The sequence below is a fragment of the Arachis hypogaea genome, chromosome 20 (assembly GCF_003086295.3).
Source record: "Arachis hypogaea cultivar Tifrunner chromosome 20, arahy.Tifrunner.gnm2.J5K5, whole genome shotgun sequence".
NCBI classification, from domain to species: Eukaryota; Viridiplantae; Streptophyta; class Magnoliopsida; order Fabales; family Fabaceae; genus Arachis; species Arachis hypogaea.
Window position 1 is genome coordinate 12,606,039 of NC_092055.1, and position 12,400 is coordinate 12,618,438.

Consider the following 12,400-nt stretch of genomic DNA (forward strand, 5'->3'; position numbering starts at 1 on the left):
TTAATTTAAGAAAGAGTAAATATAAAATAAAACATAAATTAAATTAATATGAATGCTATTTATTAGAATAAAGAGATAAAAAATATCTTAAATTTGCATGACCAAAAGAGTTAATACATAAAGTTATTAATTAGAATATGTCTAATAGTTAGTAATATATTTATAAAAAAGACAATATATTACAAAGAACAAACTTGGTCTAGTCAAGGTTCTGAAAATCGGACCGGTCATCAAACCGCTCTAGTCACTGGTTCACTGGTTCATTGGTCAATCGGTTTAACCGGTGGTCCAACCAGAAAAATCGTTTTAAAATAAAATAATAAATAAATTATAAAGGACCAAAGATGAGGACATTCCAAGAACTCCTATTAGATGCAATAGCATTCAACATTATCACATATTCTCACACACACAAATACAAACACAAATACAAAGCCTTACATCAAAGAACAACCACAGCAAGTGATTTGGAAAGAAAATGTAAACACCGAACAATCACAAGCATACACAACATGTGAATATTATTATAGCAAACATAATAACAAAATAGCTCTTCTAATGCATCTCCTAAAATATCCCAAATAAAAAAGGTACATGATCTGATCCACTTGATTCAGAAAGTTACATCTATTAGAAAAATTAAGAATCAACTAAAAGAAAAAGAAGAGGAAAGCCTGGTTGATTCAATTCAATTCGCTGAGAGAGTTGGGATTTTGATTCAGAAATCATGCCGATGGTGGATTCATTTTCAGAGGACATGATACTTCCTCCCAATATAAGCTCACTGCGCATAAGCACATTGAAGTGTCTCAAGAAGCTAAACTACAGAGGTTCCAATATCTGAATGCTCTTCATACACTTGAAATTCATTGCTGTGATGTCCTTTATTCCTTGCCTGATGAAGAACTTCCTTCCACCCTTAATCAACTTTGTGTCCAAGAATGCCCTTTGCTGACTCCAAGACTTTTAAACCAAATAGTGGGAAGGAGTGGTACAAGGTGGCTCGAATTCCACACATACAAATTAATCACCAAATACTCTATTTAGGGAACCAGTTCCAAAGCTAGGCACTCAGGTTAGAGGACTAAAAACACTATGTACAGGCAACATGTTATGCATTCTGATGAGGACAAAAGGGGTGAGTAGGAGAGATTTTGTCACAAAATCTGAGCATAATTAAGTCACAAAATTACATAACACAACAACAATTTGTTCAATATTGCAATTGTTTTTTCTAGGCATGTTTGTGTACAAGTGTTTCAAGTAATTGGTTTTTTTCTATGTAATCTAAAACACAAAAAACACAAAACACACAACCCTGAGCTGAATAATCAAATAATCATCTACAAATTTTACAAAAACACAAAGCAGCAATAGCACAGTAGAGCCAGAACCCAAATTCAGCCTACAGTATTCAACAATATCGTAAAACAGAGTAAGTTTCCAGCATTAATAAAATAACAAAACACTAAAACAGAGTAACAGTTACATAACATAGTAAGTTTCCAGCATATTAGGTGTTCTGGACTAAAACAGAGTAACAGTTACAAAAATAGCAAAACACTAAAACAAATTTCCAGCATTAGCAATCCATATATACATACAAAAACAACAAAACACTAAAACAGAGTAACAGTTTCCACTTTCCAGCATTAGCAACCAATCCATACATACAAATTTCGGAATTTCCACAGTAATCAGAACCATACATACAAAGAAGACCAAAGAACGAGAACGAAGACGGAAGACCGAAGAAGAAGAATTAAAGAACCAAACTTCAAGCCAAGACCCTAGAAGAATTGAAGAAATATGGAACAAAAATTGAAGAAGAAATTCAAAGAAGATGAAGATGAGGAGCACTCACCTGGGTTCAAGGAAGAAGCGGCGGTGCTGAGGACGGCGGCGACGATGAGGGCTAGGGTTCGGGGTTCCTTTACTTCAGAGGGATAGGGTTCCTTCGCTTCAGATGAATGAATGGCTGAATGGGAGGGGGGGTTCTGGTCTCTGGATCGGGTTTTCTTTTTTTTTTTTTTAAACAAGTTAAAAAACGGCGTCGTTTTGGGGGAACCGGCCGGTTATCGGTCCGGCCCAACCGGCCGGTTCTTGGCTGATTCGAAAGTTTTTTGCCAGTTTTCTCTCGAGCGGTTATAGAAGGAGGACCGAACCGCTTGCATTGCCAGTTTCCAGTTGAACCGGTTTGACCGATCGGTCCGGTCTGGTTTTCAGAACCATGGGTCTAGTGGTTGCAGGGTCCTTTATAACTTCAAGGACTCAAGTTTGAACCCAGCGCTTAGCATATCCTCCAATTTTTTGAAATTTGAGTGATGCGCGTGCTGACATCAGCGGGCCAACCGGTCCGGTTCGATCCTAGGTTTAGGCCGGGTTTGATTATATTTTCCAAGTTTGACCGGTTCGTATGCTTGCCCGATTAAAATGTCAATCCGGACCGGTCTAAGGTCCAGTTCACCGGTTTTCCGATCGAACCGGTTGGTCCGGCCAGATTTGATAACTATGGTCCTGGTAATGGTGACAGCGATGACGATCACACCTCAAAAATAATGACCGCGGTAGTAGTTACTCCAAGGTTATCAACAAAGAGAACAAGTCCTTACAAATTCTCTAGTAACATCATCTTATGGTATACAATTTTAGTTGCATATAATGCATACCCGACTTCCATGTTTTCATTTGAAATTCTAAATTAGCATAATTATACAAGCGTTTGATGTAACATTCCGATTCTCCACAGAGTTATTTTCAGAAATTCTGTGATGAGAAGTTCGATAAATATCTGAGAATCATCTCATCATAAAATAATAAGGCGGATTTAGACTTGATAAGTGAAAAGAAAAGATATACCGTGAGAGATAAAAATGTGTCTTAAGCCAAAAACCGTATCGATAACGATGAATTTAACCGTCGAGTTAAATTCATCTATGGAATCTTTACTACTAGCTTATCTTGACCGAATTAGCTTAGTAAAACATTCTAAATTTTATTCAGAATAAGATACTCTCTGCTGATGATTTCTCAGTTGCCGGTTGTTTAAACCGATACAATTTGAAAATGATAATCTTACGGTTTAATTATTGAACCATTTTCTTTCCTCTCTTTGGAAATTTGGCTAAACCTTCAAGAAAGCTATCTTCAATCTAAATTCATGAAGCCACTAGAAAGATTATCTAGAAGAAAAATAAAGAACCAAAATACCTAGCTTAATTAAAATCTAACCGAACTTAAATCGAACCAATTTTTCTTTAACTAAATCACTCTCTCTAGATTAGCCACTTAACCACAATTAACCACACTCTCTCTTCTCTTCTTGCTGGCTGAACCTCCTCCACATATTAGCCAAGAATGATGAATCATTAGAAAGCAATTAATGAAGGAACACATGCAATTAGACAAGTGTGCCTTCCCTTGATTATTGTCACCGAACCACACCTCTTTTTGACCACCCAACCCTTTATCATCAGATCATTCTTCATATAAGCCATGCTATTATTAAGTGAGAACAAAAAAAGAAGAAAAAATGAGAAGGGAGATAGAGAAAGAGAGGAGTCTGAGAGTTAGAGTAAACCGAGAAAGAGAAGAGAGTTCTTCCAATCTTCACCACCACTTTCACATTATTCCTTAAGCCTCTAGCTAAACACCTTCATCACTTTGGAAGTTAACCGATTCACCGGTTAACCTAATAGAATCCTCTCAAAATAGAATATGCATAACTTTTATTTTGGAAATAAGAATGCTCTGAAACTTAAACCAAATGAAACTTAAGTTAGATACGAATATGTGGACATAAAGTTTTCATAAATCTGAGTCCGTTTGTTATATTAATTATTAAATAGACAAGTCATAAAAATGAGTAAGAATATAAGTTGTCCCTAGAAAGGTTTACAGTTAAAAGGTGATGCAGATGTATGTTTAGTAATATGGTGATGCGGATGTATGCTTAGTTATGTGGTGATGCGGAGGTATGTGTATTTATAAGGTGATGCAATGGCATGATGAAAGAAAGAAAATAAGAAACCAAGAATCAATGAGATAATTAAAAACGGATAATTATTTATAAGAATCAATTGTTTGATTGAACCTGTGTGCCAAATTACTAATGTAGAAGTGCCCGCCTGACTGATAGCCTAAGATTGCTAATGCGAGAATGTCCACCTAACTGATAGCCTGAATGAAAAAGATAATTGAGAATTATTTGTTTGACTAGGCCTTTGTGCAAACTGCTAATGCGGAAGTGCCCGCCTGACTGATAGTCTAAGGTTGTTAATGCGGAAATGTTCGCCTAACTGATAACCCGTTTCTTACTGTGATGCACATAGAAATGTGAGCAACATTATTGTGATTTGGCCTAACTGACATGGTAACCGTGATGCCAAGGTATCCTAACTGACATGGGTTCGCCCATGATGATATCAATGTGCCTGACTGACACAGTAAAGAAACCATATTCGGACAACCGACGCATGAGCTCATGGCCTGCACTAGGAATAGGCATGCATCATAAATTGTTTGCACATTTGATTGTGATTATTTACTGTTCATTCTTTCTGTTATGTGCTATCTATTTCTTGTTAATTTTCTATTTTCTGATTCTTGTCTGTATTTTTAAAATTATATGATTTAAAATTTCTCCAAAGCTTAGAATAAGATAGTAAAACTAGGAATAACAGTCATAGAGAATAGCATAAAGAGCGGCATTAACCCCAAAGGAAGATGCCAAGAAAGAGTTATGTTAGAGCCCGCGATACGAAAGTAGCCGAGAGACTTAGCAAGCGAGTTGTTACGATAGATCCAGAACTCTAGATTTCACAAGAGAGATGTGTTTTTACGATGTCACCTTATTGGGAACCATATAGGTTCTCATCCCTTCCTTTTCCCTTTTACCCATAAATGGAGGATTTCGACTTGAGCCGCCACTGGAGTTCTATTCAAAGAGGTACCAGAGGAGCATGTGTTTTCGGACCCTACAGGAGATGCTTGAGACTAGTCTTGAGACGATGTTTGCTGACTTATGCTCCGAAGGTAGAAAGAATGTAAGATAGATGGTCTTTGTTCCTTAGATGTTTCTTTCCCCCACCTTTGTAGCATTTTTTAGGGATAGGACTTGATATTTTCTTTTCTTTTGTTAATTTGGGTACCAGCTTAGGGGTTTTCTATATGAACCAGGTATTTGGGAAGTTTTCAATTGTATATACGTCTCTCTCTCTCTCTCTCTATATATATATATATATAAGTATGTCAAGTTTGTGTGAACTAACTTGAGATGTATATATGCATGAGAGTTTTCTGTAATCTTATTGCTAATTTAATTTTGTTGTTAGTTTGGTATTTATTTTATATTGTATATCTCTGATGATTTTTTGGTTGCTGCTAACGGGTTTATTGAGAAAAGCATATGATAAAAATAAGCTAACATACACAATTCCGTTAGTACGAAAGGCTCATATATAGTAAATATTATCGAGTCTAGAGTTTTATAGGATTACTAGGAAGTGACACCTGATGACTGGCAGTGATCCAGACCTGTCAGAAATTGGGTCGTTACATTTGATCAAATAACGAAGTTGATTTTATTATTTTTGATATATAATCAAGAATAAAATTACATATGATCCAAACAATTTAAGTCAAGTTACAATGAATTCCTCTCGTTATTTACGTTGTTATTGCTTGTAATTACTATTTTGTTCTTCAACTGCATTTTGATTCCTCACTACTAGTTCATGCTATCCTATTTGTATTTTTTTTTTATTTTCTCTTGGAATAAGAGGGTCTAGCTTTTGGTTTAACAAACGAATTCAAAATACGTATTTACAATGCTCAATACAAAGAGGAAAATTTTAAATTAACTTGGAAGAAAAGTAAAAGGCAAATAACCTCAACATATCACATTAATAACTCATTTTTATCACGATAAAACAATATGTACGTGTAATCTAGCTTACTCATGTCAATCTTTTATTTCAAATTTCAATATATCATAGCTTCTAATAAGGTTGACCTTCTTTAAATGCATCTAATGTATTGTTTTCACTATACATTTCTGTGTCAAGTCTTCTATATAAGATAACACAGTTATAACAGTACATGCCGACTAGAGGAAGCTGGGTAGTGCTATAGCATACACTTTACGACAAACCCACCAAATCAACCTCAGCAACAGTACCGCCATGTAGACTATAACTCGAAAAGTTTCAACCTCCTAATAGAACTCAACTCTAAATTAGATACATAAGACTAACTTATACAGATGATGAAAATAAGTTCAAGGACATCCGAGATACATCACACGAGCTAAGAAAATAGCTATAGTATGGAACTACAACATAACATTCAAAGCTCATCAGACAAAATGCATACATTTTGCGATAGTACCCTAATGAGTACATGGAATATCTTTTCTTTAAAGATGTATCATAGCTAAGTTCATAAGTTGAAACATGGTGATGTGCTCTTTTTCATTAATGAAATATCTTTACTCTTTTACTTTCAGTTTTTTCTATTATTCTCATTCATCACTATCTCCAATTGATTTATAAATCATCCAATACACAATCAATCAAAATTAATCATTCCGTCCACGAATATTCAAGAACCACATACATGTAATTCAATCCACCATACCCTTTGTTGAGATATACTTCCTTATAAAACGCTCATGTTACTGAGTTATTCGTAACCGATTTTTCTTATACCAAAACAAACTTACAATTTGAATGGTCAAATCCCAAAAAATGAATAATCCGTCAATCGATTTTAAGTCAACTGCTTAGGCTTACCCAAGGGATATCCTAATCCATAATTCAAACTCAGTGTTCTTCACCGAATTGTAATTCAACTCTCAAGCAAACCGCAACTTTTACTAAACTAGTGCTTCTTTATTATCTGATTGGCAATTTCAAATACTATCCACAAACAAATATTCTCCACAATCCAAACAAATATCTAAAGACATCTACTAGTCCAGTGATCGATTAGAAACAATATTCAAATCACAACAAATGACTTAATTAACTAATCAAAACTGAACTATACTCCAGTTTTCAAACATTTAAAAGGCCAAGCTATCTATCACCTTCCATTATATCTAATAACTGACCATTAAAATCGGTTACTCAAACCCAAATACGACTAACGCAAGTGATACTTTGCTACAATTATTCAAATTCAAAATCACTAACCGATGTATAAGATGGTTATTATGCAAATCACAAATAGCACAAATTTCACTATCTCTGTTCATCAATCCTAACGTCACCCAAGACATAGCTCTTGGTCTCATCAATAAAACAATCCTCAATTCACAAATTACAATTCAGCGATATTTACTCAATTATCCATTTCACAATGTTCAATCATCATCCCTAACCGATCCTACCATGATCACATAAACATACACATATCAAATCAACACAAAAGCACAATATATAATTTAAACAAGTTCATTCTTTAAAGTTGAGTAGTCAGTTCATCATCAGCAAAACATGACCATACCACATTGTCCAAACAAAAAACATATAATTCTTAAAACAAATAAACTATTATAGAGTAGCCATATCCTCATCTCCACCCTCCTATTCTATATCATCATCTACAAGTCCTCCGTTCAGAAGAATTCTGCACGGGTCCATAATGACAAAATCTACAGCAGGAGCAATAAACTTAGTTTGCTCCGCAACCCTATCCAATCCAGCCAAGAACATTTCCAACCATGGTTCACCTTGCTATCCTCAGTTAGAGAAAATCTCGCCCTTAACAACCCACTCAGAAACAGACTAAGGTTGGTTACTGAAAGATCAAGAAAAGATCTCCACCAGTCTGAAGAGTAATGATAAACCATTATTTTATGGTTTATCTTATACTCAATTGAGTAGATTTTATCAACTATTTACCCACTTATTCATACTATTTGCATGGTTTTACATTTTCCTTCCTAATTATGTGCTTTGATTGAAAACATGCTTCTTTGGCCTTAAGTTCCATATGTTTAAATCCTCTCTTATTACCATTAGATGACTTGATATGTGTGTGAAGTGATTTCAGAGATTACAGGGCAGGAATGACTCAGAGGATAGAAAGGAAGCATGCAAAAGTGGAAGGAATACAAGAAATTGGAGAAATTGCTAAGCTGTCCAGCCTGACCTCTTCGCACTCAAACAGCTATAACTTTAGCTACAAAGGTCCAAATGACACGGTTCCAGTTGCGTTGGAAAGCTAACGTCCGGGGCTTCGATTTGATATATAATATACCATAGTTTCCCTGACGCTAGGTGACGCGACCGCGTGCTTCATGCGGCCGCGTCACAGTGACGAAAATCAGCGTGTTTGAATTCGCAACCAGCGAATTTTGCGCTGTTTCTGACCCAGTTTGCGGCCCAGAAAACACAGATTAGAGGCTATAAAGTGGGGGAATGCATCCATTCAAAAAAGAGGCTTTCACATTCACAATTTTAGGAGTAGATGTAGTTTTTAGAGAGAGGGGTTCTCTCATCTCTCTTAGGATTAGGATTTAGGACTTCTCTTAGTTTTAGGAGTGATTCTCAATCCGAGGTTCAATGTTCTTTTATTTCTTTTCTCAATTTTGTTTATGACTCTCTATGTTTAGATTGATTTTCTATTTAATATATTTTGAGGTATTTCAGACTTATGATTGCTTTCTTTTATTTATATAAATAATTTGGATTTTTCCCTTTTGGCTTTGGTTGAGTCATTGGTAACTCTTGAGTTGTCAAACTCATTGTTGATTGAAAATTGGAATTCTTCAAGAATTACTTCGAGATCCAATAACTCTAACTTTTCCCAAGAAAAGACTGGGACTTGAGGATTCGAATTAATTCGTCCACTTAACTTACCTTCATAGTTAGAGGTTAACAAAGTGGGAGAAAAATCCATTCTCATCACAATTGATAAGGATAACCAAGATAGGACTTCCAGTTCTTCTACCTTGCTAAGAGTTTATTTTACAGTTATTATTATTTTATTTTACTTGTCATTCAACATACTTTTTACCTTGATCCAAAACCCCAATTTACAACTCATAACCAATAATAAGAACACCTCCCTGCAATTCCTTGAGAAGACGACCCGAGGTTTGAATACTTCAGTTATCAATTTATTTAGGGGTTTGTTACTTGTGACAACCACAACGTTTGTACGAAGGGATTTCTGTTGGTTTAGAGACTATATCTACAACGCGACTGTTTTTATAAAATTCTTTACTGGCAAAAATCCCAATGTCAAGTAACATTCTATAAATACAAAATCTTAACTACGTAAAAGGTACGCTATTCACTCTAAATTGTATTATACTCATTTTCTATTCTTACTAACTTGAGCGTCGGAGTACCTTTACAGGTGCCCACCATCCTCTTGAAGTCGACGCATACCTCATCCGTATCAGGCGAAGGCAAGCCCAACCTTGGACAGGATGAGTTTATACACCATCTGAGGCCTATCACGCAGGAACATGTTACATCATACATTTTCGAGCTCGAGACTTCTTATGGAGTAATGAGTATTGTCTAAAATAATTGAAAGTTGGAAAATGACCATCATGATTAATCATAAATTCACTTCAATTCGCATATGTTTAATTCTTAGTTCAGGAAACTTCAAAACCATGATATGAATAATATTCATACATATACAACGTATTGGAGAGGAATTTAGGGACCGAAAAAAAATTCGCACCTGCAAATACCCGCCGGGATTATCTGCAATAGAAAGGCTAACGAGGAGCCACAAAATCTCCACGAGGACGAAGACCCGCCCCTCGAATAAATGGGGATGGAGGCATACTTGAAATAGATTGTGAGTGGATTGGGCTTGGAAAAGAAGTAGGAGATTAGGCAAAGTGGTTGGAATATGGCTTCGCGTGAACTCTGAATGACGGTGGGGGATACCTGTAAAGGACTATTATGTTTAAGTTAGCAAGAGTTTTAGGCAGGCTTACGTGAATTAGGATTAAGAGATAGTTGAGTTTGATGGGATATTCATACAGGGAGGTCATGATTTGGCCACCATTCTTATGTCTCTCTACTTACAGTATTGGACAAAATTTCCCCTAATTTTCAGAGAGTTCCCCCACATTATAGTTGTGGATGAGCTGTGGGTTTATATATAAAATGGTGTCTAATAAGGTCTTAGTTGTCATGCAAATCGGGTCGGACACGGATCATAGAACCCATGTCCTACGTAGTTCAGGTAAATCGATGCTCCTATCAGAACTCACATGGTTGGGCCTCCTTGATTCTAAAGAGATTGGGTTAACAATTTCAGACCATGGTATCATATTGGACCATGGCTTAAATTGTATTTTTATACATACATTTATAGAAGTGTTTTTTGCTGTATTGATAGAATTGTTCTACTTATTATGTTAAAAAAATTATTATTATTATAAGTTGATAAAAATAATTGAAAAAAAATCACTTGATAATTCTCAGTGAGATACGTTTTTAGACATAATAATAATAATAATAATAATAATAATAATAATAATAATAATAATAAATATGAGAAAAATACTTATTGTTGTTTGATGGTTGCTTTTATATATTTTTTTTATATTTTTATTCATATTATTTTTTTTGGTTTTTTATATTATATTTGTTTAAGTGAATTAGTGAGCTAGTCACTAGATCATTCCATGTAGTTATTTTATTTGGATTATAATTATAAATGTGAATCAAATTTGGTTATATTATTTATAAAATTTGATTATAAATTAATTGTTGAGAATATGAATCTATTACCATGTTCTTAGGGCTGGAAGTAAGTCGAATTGAGTCAAGCTAGACCAAGCTCAACCTCGACTAAATAAAATTGAGCTTGACTCACGACTTGACTTATTAACAATCGATCATATTTCTTAAATTCAAGTTCGACTCACCGAAAGCTCACGAGCTGACTCGAGCTTACGAGCTGGCTCAAATAATAGGAACATAATCTATAATTCTATATCAATAAATTATAACATATATTTTTAAAATATTTTAAAAGATTAATTTTATGTATTATCTATCTATCAATAAATTATATATTTTTTTATTTATATCCTACATCAAAATTATATATAAAAAATAAATATAAAATTTTAAATAATTAAGATCAATAATATATATAATTATATGTTACTATTTCATATGCATATATATTATATTAAAAGTATAAATTAAATACATACATACATACAACATAAAATTAAGTCAGCTCACGAACTAATGAGTTGAGCTTATTCACACTCAAGCTTGACTCATTTAATTTATGAGCTCAATTCCAAACTCAAGTTTGGCTCACCAGCTCACGAGTTCAACTTATCGAACTATTAACGAATCGAGTTTAAATTAGCTTATGAACTAACTTGACTCATTTCAAACCCTACATGTTCTTATACCATAAATGATTGATAACTGATTTCTATTATTTATATACCATTACTATTTACATGTTATAATTTGAAAAAGCGAAAACTAATAATATGATACAAAGGTAATTAAATAAAATAAAAATCTTAAATGTTCAACCCTTAAATATCTATGAATTTTGGACACTTGTAATTTGCTTATGTTAGTTTAATAAAATAAAAAAAAAATACTGACAAATGCCTTAAGAATGCATGTTAAAATTATTTTAGAAAATTTCAAAACTTTTTCTTCATTAAATATACAATAAATACATTAAAATCTCCAAATATTTAAATTTTCAATTAGGGCTGGAAGTGAGCTGAGCTGAGCCGAGCTAGACCAAGCTCAAGCTCGGCTCACGAAAATTGAGCTTGGCTCACGGCTCGACTCATTAACAATTGAGCTTATTTCTTAAGCTCAAGCTCGGCTCACCAAAAGCTCACGAGCTGGCTCGAGCTCACGAGCTGGCTCAAATAAGAGAAACATAGATACATAATCTATAATTTTATATCAATAAATTATAACTTATATATTTTTAAAAATATTTGAAAAGATCAATTTTATATATTGTTTATCTATCAATAAATTATAAATTTATTATTTATGTCCTATATTAAAATTATATGTAAAAAATAAATATAAATATTAAATAATTAAGATTGTTATATATATATAATCGAGCCAGCTCACGAGCTAATGAGTTAAACTTATCCAAGCTCAAGCTCGGCTCATTTAATTTATGAGCTCAATTTCAGGCTCAAGCTTGGCTCACCAGCTCACGAGCTTAGCTTATCGAGCTGTTAACGAGTCGAGCTCGAACTAGCTCATGAGCTCGGCTTGACTCACTTCCAGCCCTATTTCCAATACAAACTTTATTAAAAAAAAAAAAAAAAAAAACTCTGAACAACACACTTATTAGCAAATTCCTAGATCTATTTAAGCCAAATAAAAGTAATTTTACAAATGTTAATTAGTTTTCAATT

At 34.0% G+C, this 12,400-nt stretch overlaps 1 long non-coding RNA gene across 1 annotated transcript; it reads right to left on the reverse strand.

Moving 5' to 3' along the window:
- Positions 1–504: 504 nt before the first annotated feature.
- On the reverse strand, positions 505–1,987 carry LOC140182594 (uncharacterized). The gene is made up of 2 exons (XR_011878507.1): positions 1,865–1,987; positions 505–1,405 (listed from the first exon to the last, which is right to left on the reverse strand). It is a non-coding gene; the product is annotated as an uncharacterized lncRNA (long non-coding RNA).
- Positions 1,988–12,400: the final 10,413 nt, after the last annotated feature.